The following is an 11,820-nucleotide window of genomic DNA, read 5'->3' on the forward strand; positions in this document are numbered from 1 at the left end:
AAAGTTATCTAAACCTCTTTTATACTACAAAATTGGAGTTCTTTGGACCAGGACCAAGGAAAGAGACAGAAGCCAGCCTGGCTAATACGATGGGGATTGTGACCGTGGGATAAGGAGAGAGCTCGCACCCAGCACAGCCTGTGGTCAACTCAATGCAGAGAAGCTGGACTGGCAATGTTAGCCACAATCCTTTATCTCCATTTGGAATCTTCCAACTATAATCTTTAATTGATATATAATATTTTAGATATTTATTGAGGACATGTGAGTATTTGTCACATACATTCCCCTTTCCCCATATCCACACCAACATCTATTGTTTTTTTGACTTTTTAATAATGGTTTTTCTTGCAGGAGTAAGATGGTATCTTATTGTGGTTTTAATTTGCATTTCCCTGATAATTAATGATATTGAGCATTTTTTCTTAAGTTTGTTGGCCATTCGTGTATCTTATTTTAAGAAATGTCTATTATGTCCTTTGCCTACTTTTTAATAGACTTACTTGTTTTTTCTTGCTGATTTGTTTGGGTTCCTTGATTCTGGTTACTAGTCCTTTGTCAGACACATAGTTTGCAAATATTTTCTCCCACTCTGTAGGTTTTCTGTTTACTCTTCTGATTATTTCTTTTGCTGTGCAGAAGCTTCTCAGTTTAATTAGGTATCATTTATTTATTTTTGTTTTTGTTGTGTTTACCTTTGGGGTCTTAGACATACATTTCTTGCCTCGGCCGATGTCTAGAAGAGCTTTTCCAACATTGTCTTGTATAATTTTCATAGCTTCAGGCCTTATATTTAAGTCTTTGATCCATCTTGAGTTGATTTTTGTATAAGGTGAGAAGTAGGGATCCAGTTTCATTCTTCCACATGTGGCTTGCCAGTTTTCCCAGCACCATGTATTAAATAGGATGTCCATTTCCCAATAAATGTTTTTGTATACTTTGTCAAAAATCAGTTGGTTGTACATATTTGGCTTTATTTCTGGGTTCTCTATTCTGTTACATTGGTCTATATGCCTGCTTTTATACCAGTACCAAGCTGTTTTGGTAACGATAGCCTTGTAGTATAATTTGAAGTCTGGTAATGTGATGCCTCCAGATTTGTTCTTTTTGCTTCGGATTGCTTTAGCTATTTGGGCTCTTTTTTGGTTCCCTATGAATTTTAGAACTGTTTTTCCTAATTCTGTTAAAAATGGTATTGGTATTTTGATAGGAATTGCACTGAATCTGCAGATTACTTTGAGCAGTGTGGTCATTTTCGCAATATTGATTCTTCCAATTTGTCAGCATAGGATGCACTTTCATTTGTTTGTGTCGTGTGTAATTTTTTTTCAGCAGTGTTTTGTAGTTCTCCCTCTAGTGATCTTTTATGTCCTTGCTTAAGTATATTCCTAGGTATTTAATATTTTTTGCAGCTGTTGTAAAAGGCATTGGGTTCTTGATGTGAGTCTCAGCTTGGTTACTGGTGGCGTATAGCAGTGCTACTGATTTGTGTACATTGATTTTGTAATCTGAGACTTTACTGAATTCATTTATCAAATCTAAAAATATTTTGAAGGAGTCTTTGGAATTTTCTAGGTATACAATTTATATAATCTGCAGATGGTGATAGTTTGACTTTCTCTTTTCCAATTTGGATGCCCTTTCTTTCTTTCTCTTGCCTAATTCCTCTGACTAGGACTTCCAGAACTATGTTGAATAGGAGTGGTGAAAGTGGGCATCCTTGTCTTGTTACTTTTCTCAAGGGGAATTCTTTCAACTTTTCTCCGTTCAGCATGATGTTGACTATGGCTTTGTCATATATGGCTTATTTTATTTTATTTTATTTATTTATTAAAAAAAGACAGGGTCTTGCTACGTTGCTCAGGCTGGTCTCAAACTCATGGGCTCAAGCGATCCTCCCACCTTAGCCTCCCAACATGTTGGGATTACAGGCGTGAGCTGCTGTTCCTGGCCTGGCTTTTATTATTTTGAAATATGTCCATTCTATGCTGAGTTTGTTGACTTTTTATCAAAAAAAGCTACCAATTTTCTTTAATGCTTTTTCTGTGTCTATTGAGATGATAATATAGTTTTTGTTTTCAAATTCTGTTTATGGGATGTATCACATTTATTGACTTGCATAGGTTAAATCATCCCTGCATTTCTGGGATGAAACCCACTTGATCATAATGAATTATCTTTTTGATGTGCTGTTGGATTCAGTTAGCTAGTGTTTTGTTAAGGATTTTTGCATCTAAGTTCATCAGGGAAATTGTTCTGTCATTTTTGTTGTGGTTGTTGTTGTGTCTTTTCCTGGTTTTGGTATCAGAGTGATACTAGCTTCATAGAATGATTTAGGGAGGATTCCTTCTTTTACAATCTTTTGGAATAATTTCAGTAGAATTGGCACCAGTTCTTCTATGAATGTCTAGTAGAATTTAGCTGTGAATCCATCTGATCCTGGGCTTTTTTTTTTTTTCTGTTGGCTATTTTTAAATTACTGATTCAATCTTGCTGCTTGTTACTAGTCTGTTTCTATTTCTTCCTGGTTTAATCTAGGAGGGCTGTATATTTCCAGGAATTTATCCATTTCCTCTAGGTTTTCTAGCTTGTGCACATTAAGGTATTCATAGTAGTCTCGAATGATCTTTTGTATTTCTGTGGTGTCAGTTATAATGTCTCCAGTTTCATTTCTAATTGAGGTTTTTTGGATCTTCTCTCTTCTTTTCTTGGCTAACCTAGCTAATGATCTATTGATTTTGTTTATTTTTTTCAAATAACCAGCTTTTTCTTTCATTGATCTTTTAATTTTTTTGTTTGAATTTCATTTAGTTCTGCTCTTATCTTTGTTATTTATTTCCTTCTTCTAGCTCTAGGTTCAGTTTGTTCTTGTTTCTCCAGTTACTTGAGGTGTGACATTAGGTTGTCAATGTGTGCTCTTTAAAACTTTTTGATGTAGGCATTTAGTGCTATAACCTTTCCTCTTAGCTTTTGCTGTATCCCAGAGGTTTTGATAACTTGTGTCATTATTATCATTCAATTCAAATTATTTTTAAATTTCCATCTTGATTTCATTGTTAACCCAGAGATCATTCAGGAGCAGATTATTTAATTCCATTTGTTTGTATAATTTTAGGGATTGTTTTTGGAGTTGACTTCTAGTTTTATTCTACTGTGGCCTGAGAAGATACTTGATATGATTTTGATTTCTTAAAATTTATTGAGACTTGTTTTGTGGCCACTCATATGGTCTATCTTGGAGAATGTTTCATGTACTGATGGGAAGAATGCATGTTCTTCACATCTTGAGTAGAATATTCTGTAAATATCTGTTAAGTCCATTTGTTCTAGTGTGTCACTTAAATCTATTGTTTCTCTGTTGACTTTCTGTCTTGAAGACCTGTCTAGTGCTGCCAGTGGTATACTGAAGTCTTTCACTGATATTGTTTTGCTGTCTATTTTGTTTCTCAGGTCTAGTAGTAATTGTTTTATGAATCTGGGATCTCCAGTGTTTGGTGCATATAAATTGAGAATTATAAATATCTTGTTAAATTAATTCTTTTGTTATTATATAGTGACTATCATTGTCTTTTTTTTTTTTTTGAGATAGAGTCTCACTGTCACCCAGGCTGGAGTGCAGTGGCGCGATCACGGCTCACTGCAGGCTCCACCCCTGGGGTTCACGCCATTCTCCTGCCTCAGCCTCCCAAGTAGCTGGGACTACAGGTGCCTGCCACCATGCCCGGCTAATTTGTCTTTTTTTTTACTGTTGTTACTTTGAAGTCTGTTTTGTCTGATATAAAAATAGCTATTTTTGTGCATGCCTGTTAATCCCAGGTAGGTTGAAGTGGGTGAATCACCTGAGGTCAGGAGTTTGCGACCAGCGTGGCTCACATGGTGAAACTTCGTCTCTACTAAATACAAAAAAAATTTGTATTTTTTTTGTACACCGGGTGTGGTGGCACATGCCTGTAATCCGAGCTAATTGGGAGGCTGAGACAGGAGAATCGCTTGTACCTGGGATGCGGAGGTTACAGTGAGCAGAAATCACACCATTGCACTCCAGCCTGGGCAACAAGAGTGAAACTCCATCTCAAAAAAAAAAAAAGACAGCTATTTCTGCTCTTTTTTGGTTTCCATTTATATGGAATACCTTTCTACCTTTTTCTATTCTTTTACCTTGAGTTTATATGACTCTTTCCAAGTTAGGTGAGTTTCTTGAAGACAACAGATACTTGGATTGTGATTTTTTTTATCCATTCGGCCATTCTATATCTTTTAAGTGGAGTGTTTAGGCCATTTACATTCAACATTAATATTGAGATATGAGGTACTGTTCTCTTCATCGTGTTAATTCTTACCTAGATAGTTTTATTTCATTGTTATTGTTTTATATACCCTATGAGTTTTAAGTTTTCAAGAGGTTCTATTTTGGTGCATATTGGGCTCTCATTTTAGGGTTTAGAACTCCTCTTAGTATTTGCTGTAATACTGGTTTAGTAGTGACAAGTTCCCTCAGCATTTGTCTGAAAATGACTTTATTTTTCCTTCATTTATGAAACTTAGTTTTGCAGGATACAAAATTATTGGCTGACAGTTGTGTAAGGAGGTTGAAGATGGGACTCCAGTCCCTCTAGCTTGTAAGATTTCTGCTGAGAAGTCTGCTGGTAGTCTGATTGGTTTTCCTTTGTGGGTTACCTGATGCCTTTCTCTTACTGCTGAAGGAATTCTTTCCTTCATATTGCCTTTAGATAACCTAATGACTACATGACTTGCTAAAGATCTTTATGCAATGAATTTCCCAGGAGAATCACTTGTACCTGGGAGGCAGAGGTTGCACTGAGCCAAAATCGTGCCCTTGCACTCCAGCCTGGGCAAGAAGAGTGAAACTCTGTCTTGCAGTGTCCTGGATTTGGATATCTAGATTTCTATCCAGGCCAGAGAAGTTTTCCTCAATTATTCCCTCAAATAAGTTTTCTGGACTTAACTATTTTCTCTTCTCCCTCAGGAACACTGATTATTCTCAGGTTTGGCCATTTTACATAATCCCTTATTTCTTGGAGACTTTGTTCATTTCTTTTGATTTCTTCTTTATTTTTGCCTGATTGATTAAATTCAAAAGCCTTGTCTTCAAGCTCTGAAATTTTTATTTTACTTGTTCTAGTCTATCGTTAAAACTTTCCCCTGCATTTTGTAATTCTCTCAGTGTGTCTTTAATTTCCAGAACTTCTGATTTGGTTTTTCTTTATGATATTTCTCTCTCTAGAAATTTTTTTATTCATATCCTGAACTGCTTTTTTAATTTCTCTATGATGGTTTCACCTTCCTCTGATATCTCCTTGAGTAGCTTGATAATTGACCTTCTGAGTTCCTTATCTGGTATTTTGAAGATTTCATCTTAGTTTGGGTCCATTGCTGGAGAGCTAGTGTGAGATTTTGTGGGTGTTATAGCATCCTGTTTTGTTACATTAACAGAGTTAGTTTTCTGTCTTCTTCTCATTCTTGAATGTACGTATGATTTGACTGTGTTTCTTTGAGTTTGTTTGCTTGTTTGTTTTTAAATGCTTTTTTCCCCTTAAGGACAAGACTTTAATGCACAAAGTTAATTATAGTCTAATTCAGTTATTGGTGCTTTCAGGGGTGATGACTCTTATAAGAGCTCCTTGATTACAGAAAGTCTTTGTATGGTGGCTTTCTTATATGCTGGCTGTAGTAGCAATGTGCCAAATGTATGAGCAATTTCACTATCTTCTAGGGGGTTGGAATGATCGAGGTATTTTAAAGCTTATCTTATCCCCCCGTGGCATGCACTTTTTTTATTTATTTGTTTTTCCTCAATGTTTTATTTACTGGTTTGATGATTTAGGATTCATTCCTGGGTAGGAACTGGTTGCAGATAAAGCAGGTGGATAAATGAAGTTGCAACCTTGACAGAGGTGGGTGGAGGAGGCCTCAGTCTGTAGCACTAAGGTCTTATCAGGGGAAAGAGTTGGAGCTACTTCAGCTCCCCAGCTGGGTCAGCAGGAAAGGTATCCACCTCTCAGACACACTCCTGTCTCAGTGCTCTGGCTACTCACATCAGATAGGCACCCCTTTTCATCTGTAGGAATGTTGATGTTCCAAGCAGAGAAGAACTGTGACTCTGTCTCTCATGCAAGCCTGAACCTGGAGGGTGCTCCTTTTGTGGGGATGCAGTCACCCTGATAGATCCCAGAAAGGCTGTCTATAGTTGCACTCATGCTGAGATCTTGTGAAAGAAGCACCACTGTGCATACAGTGGTAGACAAGTGAGGAAAGATTTTTTCTTCTCCAAGACCCCTCATGTGCATCAGGGCTGTCTGACTATTGGGTTAGAGCTGAAGACTTTTTCTGCTGGGTCCAGCACTGCAACTGTGCCTCTGCTGAAAGAAACTACACCAGCAAAATGATCCAGTGTTCAAGGCCTGCCATCCAGATTATTTTGTCCCACAGGGCGTTTCCTTGGTGTGGTGCACTCTGCCTTCCCCTAGAAGTGGGAGTCCCTGGGAGCCAGACTACTGTGAGCGAGCTGAGTTCCAGTGAGCCTGAAACTACCCTGAGTCATAAGCTTTCCCTGTGAAGACAGAAATTGCGGCTTTCAGGCCACGCCCCTCCCCATCCGCTGCAAAGCTGGACGCCTGGCTCCTCCATTCATGACTCCTACACTTGCAGCCTACTTTTCACTCTCCCCCTCACTCCAGCCCTGACCAAGGGAGTTCATCCCCATCCGAGGTTACATCATCATGATACCCAGCTGGGGACTTCTTTCAACCTGTGACCACTTCCTGAACTTTTTGGCAGTCCTCTGCAGGAACCCCTGTGAAGAACAGTAAGGAATAGCTGTCCCCAGCTCGCACTGGGATCTGGGAATGCATGCAAGGGCCTTCCCACTGCTGCTCCTACTTTTATATTCCACAACCCTCCCAAAGTTGGTTCCTGTGCTGGGTGGGGTTAGGGCCTTCCCCTGTGGCCTGGACTTTCAGGGTCCCCAGTGGGGGTGTATGTCTCAGAGGCAGTCTCTCCTTCTCTCACAATCTGGGGACTTGCAAGCCTTCACCTGACTCACAGTGTGGGCTGCAGCCTCCTGCTTCCTTCAAAGGGTATGTAATTCCTTCAGTTTTACTGTTCAGTTCCTGTGTTGCTTCTTGAAAAAAATTTCACAGTGTGAATCGCTACACGCTATTTTGTCCCTCCAAGTGGGAAAGGTATGCTAGCAATGCCTCTAATCTGCCCTTTTGAACAAAACAAACAAACACACAAAACAACCAGATGCTTTTTATTTTTTGCTTTTGCTTGATTGTTCTGGCGAGGACTTGCAGTGCTATGTTGAATAAGAGTGGTGAAAGTGGGTATCTTGTGTTCCAGTTCTTAAAGAAAAGGTTTTCAGCTTTTCCTTATTCAGAATGATGTTAGCTGTGGGCTTGTCATATGTGGCCTTTATTATGTTGAGGTATGTTCTTTCTATGCCTAGCTTGTTGAGAATTTTTCTCATCAAGGGATGTTAAAATTTATGAAATGCTTTTCCTGCATTTATTGAGAAGAATTGTTACATGGTTTTTGTCCTTTATTCTGTCGATGTGATGTTTTATATTTATTGATTTGCATACATTGAACCATCTTTTCATCCCTGGGATAAATCCCACTTTATCATGGTTTATTATTTATTCGATGTGCTGTAGAATTTGGTTTGTGAGTATTTTTGTTGGGATTTTTTGCATCTGTGTTCACCGGGGATATTATCCTATAGTTTTCTTTTTTGTTGTTGTTGCATTCTTGTCTGCTTTTGGTAACAATGTAATACTGGTTTTGTAAGAATGAGTTACATTCTTATGAAAGGAGAATTCTCTCCTTTTCATTTTTTGGAATAGTTTGAGGAAAACTGGTGTTATTTATTTTTTGAAAGTTTGGTAGGATTCAGCAGTGAAGCTATTCAGCCTGGATTTTTGTTGGGAGACGTTTATTATGGCTTCCATCTCATTACTTATTATTGGTCTGTTTAGGTTTTCTATTTCTTCCTGACTCAATGTTGGTAAATTGTATGTGTCCGGGAATTTATCCATTTTGTCTCAGTTCTCCAGTTTGTTCCTGTGTAATAGTTCATAATAGTCTTTAATGACCGTTTGTATTTCTGAGGTATCAGTTGTAATCTTTCCTTTTTCATTTCTGATTTTTTTTTTTTTTAGGTCTTCTTTCTTTCTTTTCTTGGCCAGTCTCACAACTGGTTGATTAATTTTGTTTATATTTTCAAAAATCAGCTTTTTGTTTCATTCACCTTTGTATTTTTTTAAGTCTCTATTTTATTTAGTTCTGCTGTGATCTCTATTATTATTTTCCTTCTGCTAACATTGGGCTTAGTTTGCTGACTTTTTTTTATCCTTTCATTCAGTCTATACTATATTCTTTAAGAGGAAATTTCAATCTATTTACATTTAAGGTTAGTATTGATATGTGAGGTCTTATTTCTTTCATTTTATTAATTCATTTCTGGTTGTTTTGTATATACTTTGTTCCTTTTTTTCTCTCTTAATATTCGTCATTGTGGTTTTCAGTAGTAGTAATATTTGAGTCTTTTCTCTTCCTTGTTCATATGTTTGCTCTACCGGGAGTATTTATGTTGTCATGTGTTTTTATGATTGTAGATACTGTTCTTTCACTTCCGGGTGTAAGACTCTTATGCAGTTTTTGTAGGGCCCATCTGGTGGTGATCAATTTCTTCAGGTTTTCCTTGTCTGTGATAGACTTAATTTCTCTTTCATTTATGAAGAAGAATATTACTGAGTCATCCTTGGCTGACAGATTTTTCTGTCAACACTTTGAATGTATCGTGCTGTTCTCCTCTGGTCTGTTAGGTTTCTGCTGAGAAATCATCTGTTAGGGTTTTGTTTTTTTTTTTTTTTTAATAAGTGGCTAGATGCTTTTGTATTGGTATTTTCCAAATTTTTCCCTTTGACTTTTGACAGTTTGACTATAATGTGCCATAGAGAATACCTTTTTGCACTGTATCTGTTTGGGAATCTCTGAGCTTTCTGTATCTAAATGTCTAAATATCTTGCTAGACTTGGGAAGTTTTCATCTATTTTTTATTAAATTCATTTTTGAACTCTTTTGTTTTCTCTTCACCTTCTGGTATTCAGAGAATTTGAATATTTGGTGGCTTTATGTTGTCCCATATATCACATAGTGTTTGCTCATTCTTTTAAATTCTGTTTTCTTTATTTTTGCCTAATTGGGTTATTTTTAAAGACCTGTCTTCAAGTTCTGAGATTCTTTCCTCTGCTTAATCCACTGTATTGTTGAAGCTTTTAAATGTACTTTATATTTCATTCAATTTTTTAGTTCTAGAATTTCTGGTTTTTTTTAATGATTTTTATCTTTCTGGCAAATTTCTCATTCATATTCTGCATTATTTTTATGATTAATTTGTATTGTGTAGTATTCTCTTGTATCTCACTGAACTTCTTGAAAATCAATATTTTAAATCCTTTCTTTAGGATTTTGTAATTTTTGCAATTAGGATCTGTTGCGGGAGAATTGTTGTGTTCCTTTGGAGATGCCTTATTTTCTTGCTCTTCTCTGTTTCCTATGTCCTTATGTTGATATATGCATATTTGGTGAAACAATTGCTTCCTGTAATTTTTTTGAATTTGCTTTCATAGGAGAGGATTTTTCTTGAAGATATATCTATGGTCTTGGTTGAGTAGGACACTTTGGTTTTGATTCTTGGTGCGTGCAGTAGCGTAGTTTCTGTATGAGTTCCTCTGTAAACAAAATCAATGGTGTCTGTGATTTTCTTGGTGGCTTAAGGGGTTATTGTTAGTGAAGGCTGCAGTGAATTTTGCTTGAGACAGGGATGTCAGGTGGGCCAGTCTTCAGAACCCAGTGGTGGCAAGGGTGGCCTGAGTGTGCCTGTCCTTGGGATCTAGGGTGGCATATGCAGGCAGTGGTATTAGCAGGTCAGGTGGGCCAATTCTTGAGTCTCTAGGTAGCTTGCTTGGATGCTTATAATGGAGGAAGTAGGTAAGTTATTGGGCTCCTGAACAGCAAATGTGGCACAGGTAATGGCAGTTAAGTGGTGGGACAACTCTCCGAGTCTTGAGTGGTGCACAGTGCACAGTGGCTGTGTTGGGCTAGGTGGGTCAATTTCCAGGCCCACAGGTGGTACACGCAGATGGATTCTAGCCATGGTGGTAGTAGCAGGGTGGGTGTGTCCAACTGCAGGCACTTGGGAGGAGTGCTCACATGCCCAGATTCCCCTACCTGCAGCTTCTGACACTCTGGGTTGCTGCCACCAGGGCTGAAGTGGCGAGTGGGAGGGAGGTTGATGCTGCCAGGCCGACAGTGGTGGACTGGCCTTGGTGGTCCCCAGGCCACTTTATTACATGCTCTGGCACTAGGAGCAGGGAGTGAAGCTGGGCCACGGGGGCTTGTCCTCAGTTCCCTGGCAGTGCAGGCACTGGCTGTGGTAGGCAGAGTCAGGGTGGTCCCCAGAATCTGGGTAGAATGTTCAACTGGGGGGTAGCAACAGCTGCTACTGAAGAGGGCAGTGTTGCTCTCAGTGGCAGCCACAGGCAGGCAGGTGAGGAACGTGCACTTTGTTCATATTTCAGCCTTTGTGCTGGAAGCCCTCACTTTACTTGTTCCTCAGCCCCGGCAGCAGCAACCTCCCTCCCACTTGCCACTTCAGCCCTGGTGGCAGCAACCCAGAGTGTCAGAAGCTGCAGGCAGGGGAATCTGGGCATGTGAAAATGCATGGTGGCTCCACTGCCAGAGGCAATGGAGTCACTGTTGGTGGCCCATGCCTTGGTTCTTTGCAGTCTATTGAGGGATGAGCTCTTAAAATGGCACCTTGCTGTAACTGCATAGGACTCTGGGCTGTGAGGGATGCACTGTGAGCTTCCTTGCTGGAGCATTGTGTGGTCTTCAGGAAGCTCCCTATATCAGCTTCAGGGCCTGCTATAGTCAAGAGACTCTCCAGTGACTATGTTTGCAGGAGTCTATGGTGGAAATGTGGACCGCTGGGGGTCTCTGATTTACTCTTTCCTCACAATGGGGAGACTCTCCAGGTCCCCAGTCAGTCTCAACCCAGCAGGCTGCCTCATTTATCTTTCCTTCCCTGCTTTGGGGCTTCCTGTCACTTCTCTGTTGAATTCCAGTGTTCTCTCTCAGACGATCTATTTGAAGTGTTACTATCTGCTCACTATTTTGGTTCTTTGTGGAGAAGGTGAGTTTGAGATGTCTCTAGTGAGCCATCTTGAAGCCTGTTCTATGACTGTCTTTGGTCAGTAAGCTATTATCCTGGGAAACAATATCTGTTTGTTGTCATGCACAAAAATATCTTTACACATCGTGAAATGCTGTCACAGAGGGGAAGGGATGAACTTCAACTTTCAGAACCAGCACTAGCACCTGTGGTTTTTAATTCTTAGATTTTTCCAGGAGATCAAGACGTCATACCACCATTGTTAATTCCAAGTTGGTAAAGGTGTGTAACAGCCAAGGTAGCTGCTGTGCCTGAGGTCAGATGGTCTGGATCATTAAAAATAGTCTTTCAGCCAGGCGCAATGGCTCATGCCTGTAATCCCAGCACTTTGGGAGTCCGAGACGGATGGATCACCAGAGGTCAAGAATTCGAGACCAGCCTAGCCAACATGGTGAAACCCCGTCTCTACTAAAAATACAAAAAGTAGCTGGGTGTGGTGGCGCACACCTGTAGTCCCAGCTACTCGGAAGACTGAGGCAGGAGAATCGCTTGAATCCGGGAGACAGAGGTTGTGGTAAGCCAAGATTGCACCACTGCACTCCAGCCTAGGCGTCAGAGCAAGA

Source organism: Pan troglodytes, chromosome 19 (genome assembly GCF_028858775.2).
Source record: "Pan troglodytes isolate AG18354 chromosome 19, NHGRI_mPanTro3-v2.0_pri, whole genome shotgun sequence".
Taxonomy (NCBI): Eukaryota; Metazoa; Chordata; class Mammalia; order Primates; family Hominidae; genus Pan; species Pan troglodytes.